At 43.9% G+C, this 20,612-nt stretch overlaps 1 protein-coding gene across 5 annotated transcripts in view; it reads right to left on the reverse strand.

Moving 5' to 3' along the window:
- TMEM218 (transmembrane protein 218) overlaps positions 1-20,308 on the reverse strand; it is a 245,422-nt gene extending 225,114 nt beyond the window's left edge. Inside the window, exon 1 of one of the 5 annotated variants that reach the window (XM_085645030.1) lies at positions 20,141-20,308. The gene's annotated coding sequence lies outside the window, so the exon portion shown is untranslated. The remainder of the gene's footprint in view (positions 1-20,140) is intronic. The other 4 variants (XM_085645029.1, XM_085645028.1, XM_085645031.1 and 1 more) reach the window with 4 other exon arrangements.
- Between the last annotated feature and the right edge of the window lie 304 nt (positions 20,309-20,612).

The following is a 20,612-nucleotide window of genomic DNA, read 5'->3' on the forward strand; positions in this document are numbered from 1 at the left end:
GCAAACATCGCACGCAACCACGGACTCGACCTAATATCATACGGCGACGACACCCAGCTCATCCTTTCCCTCACTAACAATCCCACCGCAGCCCGAACCAAACTTCACGAAGGAATGAAGGAAGTGGCGAACTGGATGACAGACAGCCGTCTGAAACTGAACGCAGACAAGACGGAGGTCCTCATCCTCGACCCCACTCCCACCGCATGGGACGACTCCTGGTGGCCCCCCGCCCTAGGCAGCACTCCCCAACCCACCGACCACGCACGCAACCTCGGCTTCATCTTGGACTCATCACTCTCCATGACCAGGCAGGTGAACGCGGTGACCTCGGCATGCTTCAACACCCTCCGCATGCTCCGCAAGATCTTCCGCTGGATCCCCACCGATACCAGGAAGACCGTCACCCACGCCCTCGTAACCAGTCGCCTGGACTACGGGAACACCCTGTACGCCGGCATCACCAACAAGCTGATGAGAAAACTCCAACGAATCCAGAACGCCGCCGCGAGACTCATCCTGGACATCCCTCGCCACCACCACATCTCCGGACACCTGAGAAAACTCCACTGGCTCCCCATCAACTAGAGGATTACCTTCCGACTCCTGACCCACGCACACAAAGCCCTCCACAACCTCGGACCCAAACTGATCAACAGCCGCGTCTCCTTCTACACCCCTCCGCGCACTCTACGTTCCGCCGGTCAGGCCCTGGCAGCTGTACCCCGCATCCGCAAAGCCACCGCCGGAGGAAGATCCTTCTCCTTCTTGGCAGCGAAGACCTGGAACTCGCTGCCCAGCCACCTCCGCGCCATACCTGACCACCTCTCCTTCAGAAGGCAGCTCAAGACCTGGCTCTTCGAGCACTGACCCCCCCCCCCCCCCCCCAGCGCCTTGAGACCCTTTATGGGTGAGTAGCGCGCTTTATAAATGCGAATGATTGATTGATTGATTGATTGATAGTCATTAAACCAATGTAAAGCACTCTGATACCCTTGGGTCCAGCCAGCGCTATATAAAACCTTTTAAATAAATAAATAAACATTGAAACCACCGGCCAGGATGAAGAAATCAGGAAAATTCAACAGCTCAGTCAACATTCCTCTGAATGGACTTGGATCTTCTGTATTTGGGCCACAATATCCAACCAAGGTAAACCTTTGATATTAGCATTTTGACTTCACAACACCCCATCTTCTTGCCCTATCTACTTTGCTATGTTCTATGGTAATATGCAAATTTTTCTTGGTCAAGATAGCCAGCCCCTTTGTAGTCAGTCATTGACTAGTACAGATGACCCTTTGAACCCAGCCTCTAGACTTAAATAATTCCCCCATTTCACTTTCAGTAATGTGCGTCTCCTGTAAGATAATTATCTATGCTGGTGCGTCTTCAAATATTGCAAAATCTTTTTTCTCCTAGCTTTAACTCTTAGGCCATTTACATTCCAAGATAAAATTTCAACTTGGACTGTCTGACCACTGATCATTCCTTGTTCCCAAATTTAATCTGACTGGAGGTACCATAACCAGTATCTAATCGAAGAGGACACTTTTTACATTTTTTTCCCCGATGCTCCCCACCCCGTGACCCTATTACTCCCACAGCCCCTGCTTTCACCCAACCAGGAGAACCCTCCTTCCTCATGGCCTAAGCCTATGGGGCCCCCTGAAGTCGGGATTAAAACTTAGAAGAAAAAAGAAAAAAAGGTTTGGCTGTGCCACTGGGATCTCTTATACTGTCTAAACACCCAAAATGAAATAAAAGAAGAGTGTAATATAACTCAAATGTGATAGATTGAAAAATGAATATGATACAAATGGGGTGGGGGTAACGGAAGGGGAGATACCAGCCTCCAGGCCCACCAGACAAAACAGAAGATAGTTCAGACCCCCCTCCCAAGCCCTTACGCAGATTTAACTAATCCCCGCCTTGGAGATGGTTTTTATGAATTCTTCCACTTCCTCAGCCCACCTGAAGTTCTGCATTTTATTTTTGTACATCACTCACAACGTAGCAGGGAATTTCAACTGTGCCGTGGTGTCTAACTTCCTCAAGGGTTCCAGCATTTTCCCTAGATCCCATTGCTTATTTGCTGTAATGTTTGATATATCTGACCTTATTTCAAAGCGTACACCATCCACCCTAAGCGTTTTAAATTTAAATGACTTAAGAGAGGATTTCTTCTTTCATATTATACGTTTGGAAGTTGACTAAGATTTTCCTGGGCTTTGTTCTGTTGGGGGTTAGGTTAAAAGGATCTCTATGTACCCTCTGGATATCATTGAAGATATCCTGCTCTGAGCAATTATCTTGAGCCCCAGCTTTAATTAGCTTCACCACAAAGTTTTTAAGATTGTCTCCTTCTGCCCCTTCCGGTATTTTCATCAAGCGCAAGTTGTTTCTTCTTTGGCTGTTTTCAAAGGACTCCAGCTTTTCTTGAATGCCAGCCAACCTTTCTTTCAGGGATCTAATGCCTTCCTTATTTGCCCCAGTGTGGAGTGTTAACTCCTGGACTGATTCTTCCAACACCTGAGTCCTTCCTGTTAACTCATCAAACTTTTTTTCCAGCCTGTCACATGCCGATCTTATTTCTTTTTGGTTTATCTCTGAACTCTCAAATCACACACAGCCGCACTGAGTACTTCATAGGACTTTAAAGGACCATTTGCTTGTTATGAGGCTTTGTTATTTCTTCAGCCCTTCTTAGAGCCGCTGCAGCTTCACTTTGCCTATTGCTTGAAGAATTAGCCCCCCTCGAAAACATTTCTTGGGTCCCCCCACCCCCAAAACAAATGTGGCTCTAGTTGCACCTCTGCCTCTGGCCCCTGTGGAGCTCGTGCACCGCTCTCACCAACTGCGAATCGCAGCGGGCGCCATGGCCACCCTGCTGAAAAGGAGGCTTGAGGAACCCCCCCCCTCCTCCCTGGATGAAGAAATCACGTTGTCCCCATCTCGTCACCACAGGTATGCTAATTCTCTCCCATTGTCACATCCCTCCGGGCACAAAAAAACTCCTGACTTCTGGAGCTCCCGCGACCTACCTCTAGCCGGCCGCCATGTTCTCCACAGTGAGCAGTGAACCCCTCTGATGTTTTGAGTTACCTCATTTAAGAAAACACACACAAAGAAGACTACATTAAAATATTCCTAATCTGGAAATTCATCAAAAAACTAGAATGGTTTTCCCACCCACATCAAGTGTACATACACTTTTAACATCTTCAAGAGGACCACCATCTCAGCTATTAAACCTGGTGATCTGTGATGCAATGCCAGCTGCTGTGGTGTGTACAAACGGTCTGAGTTGCCTAGCGCTTTTTCTTCACGATACATCACTCGCATAGCGTCGTCTGTGTGTCTCTTCTAAAAACAAAGACCATCCTTTAGCTTTATGGTTTTGCTAAAATCTCGAGTTTAAGGTGCTTCTCACTTGATTGCTTGGATAAATCCTCAAAGTTGTATTTGTGCCTAGCTGCCTGATATGCAAAAGACCTGCTATAAGCACCGGATTGCCATAACAATTTTACTTTCTGAAAATCAAAAATACGTTTTCTTTTTTTAAAAAACTAAACAGTTCTTTTTGGCGCACTGGCACCATACCTTGAGGATCTAAAACACACTGTACAAAACTAAAATTGGAATTTTTAATAACTTTGAAAAAACGAAAAGTTACTCTTTCAAAATCAATAAATACATTTAAAAAACAACAACTGAAAGGGCTCCTCATGTTTTGTGCTCTATTGCCATGCCTTGAGGATTCAAAACACACTGGAAAACTCAAAATAAATATTTTTTTGAACTCTGAATACATGAAAGCTTGCAAAAGAATGTACCTTACCTACAGGAGCCACTCACTTTTTCTTGAAAAATTATGTCTATGTGTAAAACATAAAAAAGTAGAATGGTATTATGGTAAACATGTTAATCATTTTTATCAGGTGAATGTAATTTATTAACTGTTAGATTAAGTTTGAGATAAGACTGTAGATTTTCCGTGGTTGTTGAATTTTCCATAATATCTCAGTTAATTGCACTGATGGCTCTAACGCCAGCATTGGCACTGCTGCACCATATTTATAAAAGAAGTACAGGGAAAATATCTACATTAATGCATGACAATGTGGCCCAATTTGTCTCTCGCTTTGTTACATATGTTTTCCTCCTGCATTCAAACGGTTAGATAAAGAACAAATAATATGAGTAAACCATTTAGTGGTGTTTATTAAAATAAGGGGAACTGGTCATGTTTCTTGCCAGTGTCTGAATATAGCTGCTAATACCACACAAAAAATGCTTGGTTTCTGAAAGAATGCAGGGCAATCCAGAGGTAAATATCTATGGAGATTGTTCGACCTGACCATTTCTGCAGGGTTATCCCCAAACATTTTGTCTTCCTCCTCCTATTTCTCTGACCCTCTTTTTTGTTGGCTTTAGGATTATGGGCACTTTACCACTGTGAACCAGTGCTATAGTGTATAAGCTCTGTACTCTAAACATGGTAACAATGGCTTAGCCACAATTGGCATATGTAATTTTCTTGTAAGTCCCTAGTAAAGTGCACTATGTGTGTCAAGGGCCTATAAATGAAATGCCACTACTGAGCCTGCACCACAGATTGTGCCAAACACTCAGTAGCCCTTTAAACATGGCTCAGGCCTGCCATTGTAGAGCCTGTGTGTGCAGTTGTAAACTGCCATTTCGACCTGGCAAGTTAACCTACTTGTTAACCTTCCCTTTTATTAAATGTAAGTCACCCCTACTGTAGGCCCTAGGCAGCCCCAAGGGCAGGGTGCAGTGTATTTAAAAGGTAGGACATGTATTGTTGAGTTTTACTTGTCCTGGTAGGGAAAAACTGCTAAACTCGTTTTTCACTACTGCAAGGCCTATCTCTCCCATAGGTTAACATGGGGATTGCCTCAAGACATCTTTTAAGCATAACTTTCCATTTGGAGCATATAGAAACTTGGAGTTTGGTGTCTCTGGAGTCATAATTTAAAAACACATCTTCTAATAAAGATGTTTTTTTAATTTCAGGTCTGAAAATCGCACTTTTAGAAAGTTGGAGTTTTCTTACTTTAACCATTCTGTGTCTCTAACTGTCTCTGAATACTCGTTTTGGTTAGGGTGACAGCTGGGTTTTGGGCATTCCCTCTAGGCAGTCACACAAAGGGAGCAGGGCTGACATTTGCATCCTGATGGCCGATCACCATGCTGATGGGCCTTCCTGCGGTAGAATAGGAGGGAAGGGCTGACATCTGCACTTAAATAGGGCTGTGCCTGTCCCCACACAAAGAGCTGCACACTCCCCTGTAGTGTGTCTGGAGCCAGGGAAGAAAGGCAGGGACCTTTTGAGGATCAAAGGCCTCTTTTGTTGTCTCCTCCACTTCAGAGACACATTTTAGTATATGTACTGGACCTATGACACACCCAAACCTCACTTCAGGGTCCTGAAGAGACTCTGCAGCTAAGAGGAGCTGTACTGCCAGGAGGGGCTGCCAGTTTGTTACTTGCTTTGCTGTGTTACCCTGTTGCATGCTGAATGGTGTGCTGCCAGGAGGGACTGCCACTTTGCACTGTGCTCTGCTGTGCTGGCCTGCTGCCTGATACCTCTGCAGTGATGGAGGACTGAACATACCCTCTACAACCTCTAGTCTAGCCTAAGTGACTCCAAGGCCTTGCTGGCTTGCCCCCAGTTCTCCTAGAGGTTTCTGGCACGTCAAAGACCTAGTGCCCAACTCATTGCACTCAGTGACCAGTGTATGATCATAAAATTATCCCCCACATACCGATTTCTCAACCTTATTGAAATATTCAATTCACACATTCATCATAACTCAATCACTCTCTGGAATTATAACACTGAACCCAAATATATGCAAAAATGTATGATATTTATTATATTATCCCAATGTACATATACAAGATAATTAAAACAATTTAAAAATACTACTATTAGTCTTAGATATTTGACTTCACTTTCCACGATATCTCCTTGTCCCTTCTACATCACTATATTTATACATCAAGTGTCATAGGATAAAACGCATTTTTTGAGAATCAATTTTTTTTTAAAACATACACAGTATGCAGTTAGTCAAAAGGATTACAAATATCACATGAATTTAAAAATGCTAAACAGCATGTAGTTGTTGACACAGCGTTTCGGTTGAAGAAAATCGATATACCACCTTCTTCTAATAAATTAAAACAAGCATCTATCAAGGATATACATAAAATATAATTACTTATCTGGTTTATACAAAAAAACTTACATATACAGAGTTCAGTATATTCAATCGCACTAATATCCCTGTCAGGATAACCTTAAATTTACCCTGATTCCTAACCTATTGACAGCCATGACTATTATACCAAGGAAGTTTATACTGTCTCTTTCTCTGATCTCCTCACAAGTCTCTATGTTTATATAAATAGCCTAATATTTTATTAATCCCCATGTAGCCTCAGGAAAATATTCACTATTTACCTTTCGTCTGATTGTTCAGGATTAGCACATGGTAAGTTTCATACTTCTCAATTAGTTATGGTTCTATAATACAAAAACTATATTTATTTCACTTAGTTTTATTTTTATAGAAAGTTCCTATCTATTTAGATATAAGGATACTTCTTTACCTCCTGAAGAATATATGGGAAGCCGTTCATATCAAAATTACAGATCTCCATATAAGACACCTCCTGAAATGCATGGAGTACTCCTAAATAAATCTGACACACACCTGAATGAATGTAACATGTGTCTAAACAAATATGAAACATGGCAGAGTGTATATAATACTTAGTGGACAATAGGAATAATACACACTCTGAATTGGATAAAAGGTATACCAAGATGTATAGCAACTATGCTGAAATGAATATGACTGTTGCTGAAAAGAATATAACAAGATCTCAAGTGAATATAAATTTGACACACACCAGAATGAATGTAACATGTGTCTAAACAAATATGAAACATGGCAGAGTGTATATAATACTTAGTGGACAATAGGAATAATACACACTCTGAATTTGATAAAATGTATACCAAGATGTATAGCAACTATGCTGAAATGAATATGACTGTTGCTGAAAAGAATACAACAAGATCTCAAGTGAATATAAACCTTAATGAAATTATATAGACTGGTGATGAAATGAATATGACCCACATCAGAACGAATATGGCACATATTAAATTGAATTTGACACTCTTTAAAATGACTGTGACACACATGAAATGAATTTCAGACATACAGCAATGAATACAAGATAAGGTGAAATAATTATGACTAGTGTCAGAATGAATATGACTAACACTGAACTGAATATGACACGTTAATATAAATATGATTCCAGTTGAAATACATTTGGTGAGCAATTTAAATGAATATGGCCCACACTGAAATGAATATGAGAAGCTTTAAACTGAATACACCATGCATTGGAATCAATGAAACATGGCAGAATAAAGAAAAGAAAAAAAGTGAATATAAATCTTATTGAAATGATATACACCGGTGCTGAAATGAATTTGACCCACACTGGAACAAATATGGCACATAGTAAATTGAATTTGACACTCTTAAAAATGACTGTGAAACACATGAAGTGAATGTCAGACATACAGCAATGAATACAAGCCATGTTTAAATGAATATGACCCATGTTCAAATGAATAAAAGATCATTTGAAATAAATATGACTAGTGTCAAAATTAATATCCCTAACACTGAACTGAATATGACACATGTTAATATTAATATGATTGCAGTTGAAATGAATTAGATGTGCATTACAAAGAATATGGCCCACACTGATATGAATATGAGAAGCTTTGAACTGAATACAACATCCATTGGAATCGATATGGCACATATTACATTGAATGTGACACTTTTTCAAATGACTGTGACAGACATGAAAGGAATGTCAGACAATCAGCAAAGAATACAAGCCATGTTCAAATGAATATGACATATGTTCAAATGAATACAATATAAGGTGAAATTATTATGACTAGTGTCAAAATGAATATGACTAACACTGAACTGAATACAACACGTTAATATAAATATGATTCTAGTTGAAATACATTTGGTGTGCAATTTAAATGAATATGGCCCACACTGATATGAATATGAGGAGCTTTGCACTGAATACCACATTCATTGGAATCGATATGGCACATATTACATTGAATGTGACACTTTTTAAAATGACTGTTAAAATAATATGACCTAGGCTTGGATGAATATGGCCTGGTTTAAGATTAACATGATGCACATTAAATCGGATGCATTGAAATAAATATGACCTAATTGGAAATGAGTATGACACATTTTGAAATTATTATGACCTACATTAACATCAGTTTGACACATTTTAGAATTAGTGTATCACACACCAAACAAATAATAAAGTCAAATGAATTAAATAAAATCTGGACTGACATGATTATAGCATGGACTGAAATTAATGTGTAGTTCACCTAATCAACAATGACGTCCTATGATAAATATGATATGCACATAAAATAAAAGGGACTGCTACAGTTAACCAACAACTGCCTAGATTAATAAATAATACTGAGGTGCCTGATTCAGTAGCACTGGAAGGCACATGACATTGTGGCCCAATCAAAATGCAGGACAAGTCAAACAGGAAAACCAGCTTCTGAAAATGCTCAGTCCTTCAGTTTTTAGCCCTTAGAGATCATGGCTTTAACAAATGCCTCTACATTTAATTTTTTGCTAATTTTGCTTGTTTGTTTCTTAAATGAGGCATTATCAGATGACCTTGTAGACTATCTCACCTCTTTAAAATCATGCTTTTTTGCTTTAGATAGAGCTTTGTTGTGTGTTGATATAAATTGTTTGGAACACCTGCAGAGAAAACTGGAGAGCCATTTGGAAATTTTAATTGCCGTATTAACGGCCTACAATCTTTCTGGAAGTGCGACCATCACTGTGAGCTTCATTTTGGAAGAGTTGTGTAGGCTCACTTCTGTTTCCATTACAAACATTGAAAACAAGGTCACCAGTTTGTCAGCTGTTTCTGCGAGTACTTTCCATACACCTGCAGCAAATCAAGGAGTAGGAAGGCCAAGGTAAGTTCAATTTTATTATTTCAGTCACAGTGTTTTGCAACTGGCTTTTTACAGTCTATTTTAATCCTGTTTCTGCAGGTTTCTTGTTTCAAAAGAAAATATGGAGTACCTATGGGAGATTGGATTTTCATGGGCATCGATTGCATCATGTATGAACATAAGTTCCTCAACTCTTTACAGACGAAGAGTTGAAATGGGTTTGTGCACATCTTCTGAAAATAGATTTACCAATATAAGTGATGCAGAGCTTGATCAACAAATCATAAACATTCTAAGTTCAACGCCTGATTCGGGAGAAAGTTATGTAAGTGGAAGCTTGAGAGGTAGAGGACTAAGAATTCAAAGATGGAGAGTGAGAAATAGACTTCATCTTCTTGACCCTGTTGGTAGAGCAATTAGACAACGTACGGCTATTCGACAAAGGGTGTACCATGTGCAAGGTCCAAATCATTTATGGTAAAGCATTCCAATCTATCTATCTATCTATCTATCTATCTATCTATCTATCTATCTATCTATCTATCTATCTATCTATCTATCTATCTATCTATCTATCTGTCTGTCTGTCTGTCTGTCTGTCTGTCTGTCTGTCTGTCTATCTGTCTATCTGTCTGTCTGTCTGTCTATCTGTCTCTCTTTTTTGTCTATATATTTAATTACTGACCCCTTCTAAAGGGGGACTAACACGTCTATAGCCCCATACCCAGGGCTTTAAGTGGGGGAAAAAACTGGGGGTGCTCTAAAAGGGGCGGGGCAAACCTCTTAAAGGAGTGTGGCCTATCCAAGTAGGGTGTGGTCTAAATCAAGATAACTAGCATTGTGTGCTTAAGAAAATCCCCTCTAATTATCCTACCTTCGGAAAACACTCTCTTTAAAGGATTTACCTTCCTCCTACAATGTGGCTCACCTAGCATGAGGTCTCCACAAAATGAGCATGCTCTAGCTGCAGTCCAATAAAAAATAAGAAAAAGGACTACCTTTGCGAGGCTCGAAAATAGAGCCCGATAGAGACCTGTTTCGAGGCCCCCTGAAAATAACTGCCGGTGCTCAGACCCGGTCCACTTAAAGCCCTGCATACATCCATCCTAAGCACTGTGCCATCCAAACATCTTTGAATCCATCCATACATTCCTACCTACATACATACATAAATCTGTCCCTGCAACTGTTCTAAGCATCTATCAGCCCACCCGCCTATCCTAAGTACTGGTCCATTCATCCTTCCATCCATCCATTCATCGAGCCAGCAATCCATTCATTAATGCATCCATCCATCCATCCATCCATACATACATACATGTGTCCCTGGACCTATCCTAAGCATCTATCAGCCCACCCGCCTAGCCTAAGCACTGTGCCATCCATACGCCCATACATCCATTCATACATCTGTCCCAGATTTTATCCTAAGCATCTATCAGCCAACCCTACTATCCTAAGTACTGGTCCATGCATCCATTCATCCTTCCATCCATCTAGCTATCCATTCATCCATCTGGCCATCCATCCACTCGTCCTTAATTCACCTATCTGTCCTTCTTTCCGTGCACCCTCCTCCCCCGATACTAAACACCCCGTATTATACTCATCCACCCAGCCTCTTAATGGGCCGAAAAGGCTGGTGATAACCATTGACAGGCAGATGTTTCTGATAAAGAACAAGAAAGCTTTCAGTTGCTCTTTGTGGACCATAGTACACCCCCTTCTCTGGTTTTGTTTTAAACAAAGGTTGATCCAGCGAAAGAAATGTAAACCAGCTTTTCAGTGTAAGACGCTAATTCAGAAACATAAACTTTTGTCCATTTCTATATAGGAACACTGATTTAAATTGGCCGTAACTGACAGATACTGAATACCTGTAGTTCTTACATTTTAGAGAGCATACCAAACAGCTAATTTGGGGTGGTGAGAACCTGCCCTTCTATATTTCCATGTGAAGCACAGTATAGGAATATAAAGGTAATTCCAACACTACTATCTTCATATTAAAGAGGGGTGTGAGAACTAAATGAGCCAGGCAAAGCGTGTGTTTTCATAGTACTAAAACAAGACACTGTGAAAGGTCAGAGCAGGGTCGGCTGCCTGTGGTTGTCTCCAGAGGCGCAACTAGAGCCAAATTTCGGGGGAGGCTAATTCTCTCAGCAATAGGCAGAGTGTGGATGCAGGGGCTCTAAAAAGGGGTGAAAAACAACAGAGCCTCATTTACAAGCAAATGGTCTTTTAAAGACCTGTGAAGTACTCCCGTGCGTCTGTGTGTGTGCCCGGGAAGCTGTCTCAGCCCGGGGCAATGGGCGTTGCGCGCCTGGTCGTCTCTCTCCTAAGCACCCCACAATGATGTTGCTAATGCGCTGCAAAAGGAGAAGGGAAGGGAAATCCTGAGAGAAAATGGCTCTCTTTAAAGGATTTCCCTTCCCCTACAACACGGCTCACCTGGCATGACGTCTCCACTTCTCAGTAGTGAGCGACGTGCAAGCTCTCACTACACTCCAATTAAAAAAAAAAAGAAACCGGACTACCTTTGCGAGGCCAGAAAAGAGAGCCCCATAGAGACCCGTTTCGAGGCCCCCTGGAAGTAACTGCCGGTGCTCAGACCCGGCCCACACCGCTTGGTAGCCCATATCACATACAGCCATGAGGTGTACATGCGTCATCAGTTATGGGAGCAAGTAATACCGACTTGTGACGGTCTTGATCCCAACACCCACAGGGTGGGCTACCTAACGACGCCGGTGACCTGCTACACGCATGAAAGTCGGTTCTGCTGCCAAACCTAAGCATCCCTGGGCACCTGGCGTGGCAGTTCGGGCTGGACTGTTCCCATGGGGCACAGGGTCAAGACTGATATGCATATGGCTGGGTTCAAACTGGAAAGGCATGGTGAGCAAAAAAAAGATGGGATGGATTTAGGCCCAGATCTCTGTCCTGGGGTGAATGTATGACATTGTTCTGCATTCTGTCCATCAATTGTTGTCTTTGTATTTGTCACCCCGAGTGGGACGGGTATGCTCAGACGTGAGTCCCGTGCTCACCATGCCACTGGAATCAAGCTATCCTGGCTGACGAGGGCTGAAAGCCCGAAATCGGTCCTAGGATGCTTGTTTCCAGTCCAGGGACGACCTGGCTTGGCCGTTCGGGCTGGACTGTTCCCATGGGGCACAGGGTCAAGACTGATATGCATATGGCTGGGTTCAAACTGGAAAGGCATGGTGAGCAAAAAAACGATGGATTTAGGCCCAGATCTCTGTACTGGGGTGAATGTATGACATTGTTCTGCATTCTGTCCATCAATTGTTGTTTTTTCACCCGCAGGGGAGCGCCCGGCCTGCGCTGAGTTTGGGGTACCCTGGGGTTATTTACCCAATGACATAAGGGAGGTGCGGGCTCCAGCGGATAATTTATAGTCCGAATTTGGAATTTCTCTGCATTGAGAAGACCCATGATGTATACGCTTTATTGAACCGCTGGGGCTCTTTCGTTTTCAGTGTCATCCGCCCGTGTTAGAATCCAGCCTAGGTCCAGTCCTCTTAGCTTAGCTCAGGGGCAAGTGAAGAGCTTTTCAGTTTGGCCGGCATAGAGATGGCAATAACAAGGAGTTTCGCACTCCCAAACAGCCCTGGGTTGTTCTAATCAATCAGAGAGCTAAATAGGGACTTCTCAGTCCCATACACTGTACAGTAGAGGGATTGATATGAGCTTGGCCACCCTGGTGCAACAGCTTATTCCTACCATTGTTTCTTGAATTTCCAAATGGCATTGCTTATGTTAGGGACCAACGCCCACGTCATCACGCTACCGGGCAGAGTGGGCGTCACACGTGGATCCAGTACTTACTGGGCTTTTGGCCCTCCCCCCTCCTTCAAAACATAACATTGGAGTTTGAGCTGGAAACTTAATAGATCCTTACACATTTAAAATGCATTGCAATTGTACAAGTTCCTTAACCTTATTTCCAAACCCCATTAATTTTACTGAGTAGCATATAGGATGTATATGTGTTGCGCACACATGCAGTTAAAGATTCACATTTGTAAATGGCAATTTAAGTTTTTTAATAAATGTGTCACTAATTAATATTGAAGTTGTAGATGCCTTTGTCTTAAGGACGTATCATGAGCTGAGTGGGTCGCAATTATTACATAATTTCCCCAACACAGGTAGGTATTAAAGGTGATAAGAAATGGTCACTTCCCTGGGGGTCATCTTTACATATAATACACACATTTTCCCAAGTAACAGAACATGAAATCAGAGGGGGTAAAGACAAACGTTCACCAGCATTCACTGCCCAAGTGTTAATATTTCTTTGTAAAATAGTATTTCTCTTAGTGCTGAATCATCTTTGTTTCTTCGACCCCATCCCCCACACAGCACATAAACCACGCTCTTGGCCTTTGTGCTGAGTTTCAGGAGGTAATATTTGCTTGCCTCAGGGAATAAAAGTTCTTTGTCAAGCCCGGGTGCCCGTTTGTTTTGAAATATGTATATCCAGAGTACGATACAGTGACTTCGAAATATATAATCGTGGTTCAGGTAATAGTGCATACAGAAAACACAGCTTTTGATGCAAGTATACGTGTTATGTTATTTCAATATGTACGTTGTCTTGCATTCTCTAGTTCCAGGTACCGAAATACTCTCCCTTTAGGAATAATCGGCGTTTATTCAAACACAGATGGCACCCAGGGCTTTCTTTCTCATCGACCTGTTTCACCCCAGTAGTCTCACGTTAAAACATTTAAAAGAAACCGATTCACACCTCCGCCCGAGGTGGACTGCCACCAAATGCATATTTTGATTAAAACTGGCGAAAAGCAGGGTTTGTTCCCTGAGAGGGCTCCGTGGTTTGATGCTTCCTCCCACAAGAGGAAGGGAAGACCTCCTGGCTCCCGGTCAACAAATATTTCAATGCCACGAGTCGAGGTTCCTACAGTGGCGTAACGAAACAAGAGGGGGCCCCCCTGCAAAGTACAGGGAGGGGGCCCCCTGTCCAACACCTACCACTTTTGCTGAGGGGGTCCCCTGGAGCTCTGCACTCGGGGGGGCTTATGCTATTTTAATGCTGAGGAAAAATAATCACTGAAGTATTGCCTAATATACATACAAACGCTGCAGAAAAAAGAAATAGGGGCATGCACAATTTACTCTGAATGTGTGGCTGCGAAGCACGATTGGGTATTTTCAACAAAGTGAAAAATTAACATTGTCATATTAACAGAACACTGCTCCTCCAGAGGAAGCATGGGGTTCAAGACATTTGGGACTTGCTGTTTGTCCGCTTTCATAGTTCCCAGCAGGCTGTAATGGAGAATATCTGTTGCAAAAGCCATCTGTCAAGTTTTTCATGTGTTACACCCCATCCGGAGGCACCGGACCCTCCAATAAAGAAGCATTAATAAATCAAATATCCTTGTAGGGCCGCAGGCTGACATCTGCAAAATGTTGCGAAAGAAAGGCTTATTTTATGATGGGTGTATGGCTTGTGGTAGCTAGAGTCTTGCAAATGGCATGCAAGCAAACCCGGGGCACAGGTCCCTGAATAAAAGCAGCACCCACTTAAGAGAACTGAAGAGAGAACATAATTGAACTCAACCTGTGGTCGAAGTGGGGAAAAAAAAGTAGGGGAACTGTAGGCAGAGAATCAGAGGGCGGGAATAACCCAAGGATTGGGCCAGTGGACGGAGTCAGAGGTGTGGTCAGAAAGAGCAAACTATCCAATTTTTAGTATTTGTTTGGTATTTCACTGACCAGTTACAGTTTATTACATTATTTAATCCAAACAATGGATGGATATGTTTATTAAAGGTTTAATATGAGTAGGATACATTCCCAATCACAGAATGTCCCACATACGCTCAAAAGTGGAATCACAAGCTATCTGTCTCCGAGCCATGGTGTCTCTGTCATCAGAACTTCTCTTGCCCTTTTCCACAAGAGCAGTTCAAACATGAATGGTGAAATATCCTAGATTGAAAATGTGTTTCACATAATCATGGCTCTGCACAGATGCACAAATGCTGACTCCAGCACATGTGCTATCTCGATAGAAAACAGTGCAGCTTAGAAGTGTCATATTGATTTTCATTTATACAGTGCAAGCAAATAACAGGATAAAATAAAACCTAGCTTTAAAGAATGACTATGAGAGTGATAAACTGTAAATGCCACAGTTTGTCTAAAAACAGACTCTCTGACTGCTCTGTTACGTATACACTACCACTACCATCATGTTACAAAGTTAAATTAATTACTTACTTGGACAGCCTTTTTAGTTTTAAGTGATCTACGAAGGAGGCCTGCTGCTCGACACGATGATTACTTCTGTCGTCGGTTGAATAGGCCTGCGGCTGCACAGTATGCTGGGCGGGCCGTGAGCAAAAACACTGCTCATTGGGCCACTCCGGGTACTCATTTGACGATTCGCCAGCAGGGGCGAACTTGCAAACCTTCACCATTGATTGAACAATTTCAAAATGGGGTGTGACCTAAATTACGCCGAGACAGGGGCTCAGGCAGCTTCTGGCAGTACTGTATGGCTCACAATAAGGCGGCCAACTGGGCCGCGGCAAGCAGCGTCCTCCAATTTGAAATATTTTAAACACACGCAGTCACATGAGATATGAGCTCTTCCCCGGGGAGACTGGGACCCATATCAGAACGTAGTAAGCAACGTGCAGTTCAACCAATTATCAATATTTTGTGTAGAGTGTAGACCCGGCCCTGAAAAATAAATGCCGGTGCTAAGCACCGGCACAAATTAAGCACTCAGGGACGGCGAGGTGACAGGAATTGCCAGAGAAGGGGCACAAGGGGGGCTTGTGAGGAAGAAAGGCTGAGAGCGGTGATAGGGGGAGCAATGGTGACAGCATGGAAATGAATGAAGGAGAAAGTATGGTGGAGAGAGGAGTGAGTGGAGATACGGTAAAGGAGAATGAGGGGGGAATGAACAGGGAGGGCATGAAGGAGGGTGGAACATTGTCCTTATAGAAGAAACCTGATGAGGCAGGATCAGGAATGGATGAAGTACAGCGGTGGGGTCTGGCGGGGGAATCATGATCCTGGTGGGTTATGGGGTGGGAGGGCAGCTGGAGCTTGGCAAGGAGCTGGAGCGGGGTGAGGCACGCACTGAGGTTCGAGGTAAAGGGAGTGAAGGAGAATGAGGCAGGAAAAAAACATTTTAGGGAGGGAGGCAAGAGGATATTATTGAAGGAGCGCTTGGCAGAAAAGAGGAAGCATAACACGGAAGAAGCATGGTAGGGGGTAGAGAGCATGTCAAGGGGTACGGAGGAGGGTGTCAAAGACCGTAGAAGGGTGAGGAAGCATGACATGAAAGGACAGGGAGGGCCGAAGGTGGTGTGGTACAGAGCACACAAGAGATATGGCAGGAGGGGAGAGCCCATGATGCAGAAGGCGCTTGGTAGATAGCTGGTGCGCGAGACATAATATATATGCGCCTTTATTGTTTCTGGTAGTGGGGCAGTGTAAACTTTTTGGGAGGCTTGATAAAGTTATGAACTCTGGAATATTCCACCCTGGCTAGAAGTACAGAGAGTTGTCACCTAGCGCCAAGGGCTATCATCAGTGCTGGGCTAGTGTACGCACCTGTAGAAATGCCACTAAAGTCTTTGGGCCACCCTTTAGAATCCCAGCAGGGCTCACTCAGCCTTTCATCCTCCTAGATTCTATAAAATGAATGTCATTGGTTGGTAAATAGTACCTCTATTACTTTTCATTGTTCAGAACCTCCAGGATTTCGCGATTTGCAAAAAAATCGCAAAATCTGCAGTTTTGTAAAAATGCCGCGATTTTTACAAAACTGCCCGCGAAATTTGGACGGTTAGGCAGCTCTTGGAAGGAGGCTCCTTTTAGGTGTCTGTGCTGACAGGACAGCTGTCTGCAATGTCAATATGTGTGGCATATTTGTTAGGCCTTTGCAGGCATCAGCAGATACACGTTACAACAATGTCTAATGTTTCAGGAGCTGGGGGGAGGTCTCTTTTTAACAGATCTCGCCCAACCTGCTGGAATGTTGGCCCCACATGTGTATTCCTGCACATCACCCTCGTGGGGAACAGGGCGCGGCTTCACTCATAAAAGTAACCCCCGCCCCCCCTCCCACCCATGGTGAATCTCTGGTAGATGACGGAAAAGTGAGATTTCGTCCAACCTGCGCATCCTGTGGGGGAGCAGGCGAAGGAGGTGTGGGGGGAGGGACGGAAAGATGTGCAGCGTGGAGAGGGGGAGCTGCGAATGAGACGTGAGGATGAGGATTGGAAGCGATGGAGAGGGAAAGGGACAAAGAGTGAGGGGGCGCGAACGGGGGAGGGCTGGATGATGTAGAGGTGAGGGGAAGAGAGATTGGAGGAAGAGGAATGGTGAAGAGACAAGAAGGGGTGAGAAGTGTGAGATGTGAAGGAAGAGTGAAGGAGCTAGAAAGGGAAAGGTCAGAAAGAAATGGAAGGTGTGAGATGGAGAGGGTGGAAAGGAAGATAGAGATGGCAAAAGAGAGATGGGATAGAAGAATTAGGTGTGCGAAAGGAGGCCAAGGCTAAAGAGGGGAAGGAAGGGAGAGGCCTTGAGGGGGCAGAACGAGGTTAAGATGGGGAAAAGAGGAGCAGAAGAGATGGGAGAAGAAGGGAGAAAGAGTACAAGATGTAGAGAGCGGTGGGAAAGGAGAATAGAGATGCGAGGAGAATGAGTGAAAGGTTCCCGAGCGGAAATAGATCGGGCGGTGAGAGCTTGAGAGCTGAAGTGGGGGAGGGGGGCAAAGAGGAGGGAAGAGAAGAGGAGGAGAGGTGGGGAGATGGAATATAAACCAGAGACAAAGATAGAAGAGATGGGAAGACAAAGGAGAAGTGCGGGAAGTGAATGTGTCAGAGAGGCAGGAAGGACAAACTGAAAGCAGGAGGGAAAGGCATGAAAGGAACAGCCGTGCACTGAAAAGAACCGAGGCAGAAAATTGGAGTGAAAAAGAGAGAGGAAACAACGAAGAAGAGAATAGAGCGAGTAAGGAGGAAAGAGCATTTGAAAGAGAATGATAAGAAGCACTGGATTATTGAGCAGGGAGAAAATAAACCGGGGCTTACATTTTTATAATTCCAGGCTCCCGGGATTGGCATAGAACCTGCCTTGTGTCAGTGTTGTTATCTGTTTGCTGTAGATTACTGAAATCATAAAAATCACATTCAGGCGCGCAACACCCATTGGACTCACCGAAATTTGGCTCTAGTTGCCTGCCTGAGTCTGTATAACAAGTTCAGATGAGGAGTGGTATATATAATTGTAAATGAGTGTAAAGTCACCAATTTAGAGTAGGACTACTGTTGGCACCGAAAAATGAAAGATTACACTTCACCCTCTGGAAGCCCCATAAGCAATATTACATACATAAGAAAGACAAAAAAGGCCTGCATTTTAGGGGCTGCAAACTTTTTCCCATTAAAAAAAGGTTTTGGCTAGCCATAAGAAGAGAACTGAAATTTCAAGTTGTCTAACAGCACACATGCATCCCAGTTTTTTTTTTGCATTCTGGGAGCTCTAGTCCTGTGTTTGTAATGACAAAGGTATACTACAAGTATCAGAAAGGAAATGACAAAAAAGGAATGATATCTTATGATGGGGAGCAGAAGGTTGCGGGGAGGCGCCCATGGGCCTGTGATAGGAATGATTTGCATTCCTCAATTGGGAATGGATATATTGAATTGTGCAAACCTCTGACACCCATCCAATGAAATGCACCCTTTCCAATAGGGTGATGCGTGCCAGGGCCAGGCTTGACCTTGGCAGATGGGCTCCTGAGACCCAGATTCACCCCTCTTTAAATCCTGCTGTGTGAATGGGGCGAGGGAGCACACACGGCTCTTTAAAGAATTGGCCGTAGGTCCCAGAGGAGAGGGCTGGTGAGATCGTGAACTTGTACTACATTGTAATTAATGTGCCCTCTCCAACTGGGAGTGACTGCAAATCTGGGACGTCTGTCACCCCAAATTCTGCTAAAGCACCCCACTGCAGGCTTGCATCATCAACTGCTGTTCCAGCACTGAGTTCTCATGCACAGCTGTGTCAGTGCACCCCCACTACAGGGCTGCAGCAGCCCTTGCTATTCCAGTGCTGATAACTCACACACTGCTCTGCATCTGCCAGGGCTCCTGGGTCTAGGCCTGCAGCAGCCCCTGCTTTTGCCTATCTGAAACCAACATATAGCATAGGTCTGACAATGCACACCGACGCCTGCTGCTATTTCACTACTGGGACCACAAACATAGCGCTGCCAATGCACCTCAATATAGGCCAAAAAGAAGTCGCCGACTTTTTTTCCAAGCGCTGAGAAAAGCATGCTGTGCTGCGGTGGCATCCGAGTACAGACCTGCAGGACGCCACGTATGCCAGAGCTCCATCATTCATTCGTCACTTCCTCCTCCAAGCATGTCTCCGTCTGCACACTTTCAAAATGTATTTTTCTTTCAGGTACTTTAATGATAATGATATCTATGCTATCCGACGCACATGCCAGAAAAGGCTAACGAAGGGTGTCCGTCATCACAAATGGAATGTTCTCATCCCTTACGACTAAAAACACTGAAAGAGGTCCCTAATCGAAATCCAGTCGTAAGCGTTAGTTTACAACTGAATTTGCCGTTTGTTTTTACACCTGTCAGCATGCGCACAACACCCATTGGAGTCAAGGGGCTTCAGCCCCCCCCCCGTGTGTGGCAGCCGGGGATGAGGCAGCTTCCCGGCACACACACAGCCGCACCCGAGCACTTCACAGGTCTTTAAAAGACCATTTGCATGTTAATGAGGCCTCGCTGTTGTTTCAGCCCTTCCAAGAGCCCCAGCAGCTCCACTCTGCCTATTGCTTAAAGATTCAGCTCCCCCTCCCCCGGAAATCAGCTCCACTCTGCCTATTGCTTAAAGTTTCAGCCCCCCTCGAAAAATTTTCTTAGCACCCAACCCCCCCCCCCCCCACCCCCCCACCCCCCCTCCCCCAAAATTTGGCTCTAATTGCGCCTCTGCTCTGTGTCTACATACCCGTTGCTTGCAGTCCGATTTCTGTTCTTGCTGCTGTGACGGAGCACCGGGGCTGCAGGGCTCAGAAGTCTGGGAGGGGCTGGGTTTGTTGACTGGAGTGGCTGTTGGGCACTGGCACGCAGTTGATCAGTGCCAGTGCCAATTTCGAGCAAAAGCCTCTGCACAATTAGCGAGGCCTACGAAAGGAAACACGTGCTGCGTACACAGAGAAGGCCTGCAAAGAATTATGGGAAGGAGTGCAAGGGTGGGGGCAGGACCACATACAGGGCCATCATTGGTAGGTGTTTCCTCTCTAGGAGATTGACTGCTCTGTGATCCAAACAGCACAGGAGAGAAGGGTGTGACTGGACTTTTTGCTACTGTTTCTGCACATTTTTTTCAATATGCTCCTGTCCAAACCCCTCCTCTTGCTCAGCACCCTGTTCAGTGTGCAAAGTGAGCTCTGCAACTTGCATTGAAGTCCACTGTGATT

Source organism: Triturus cristatus, chromosome 3_1, assembly GCF_964204655.1.
Source record: "Triturus cristatus chromosome 3_1, aTriCri1.1, whole genome shotgun sequence".
Classification (NCBI taxonomy): Eukaryota; Metazoa; Chordata; class Amphibia; order Caudata; family Salamandridae; genus Triturus; species Triturus cristatus.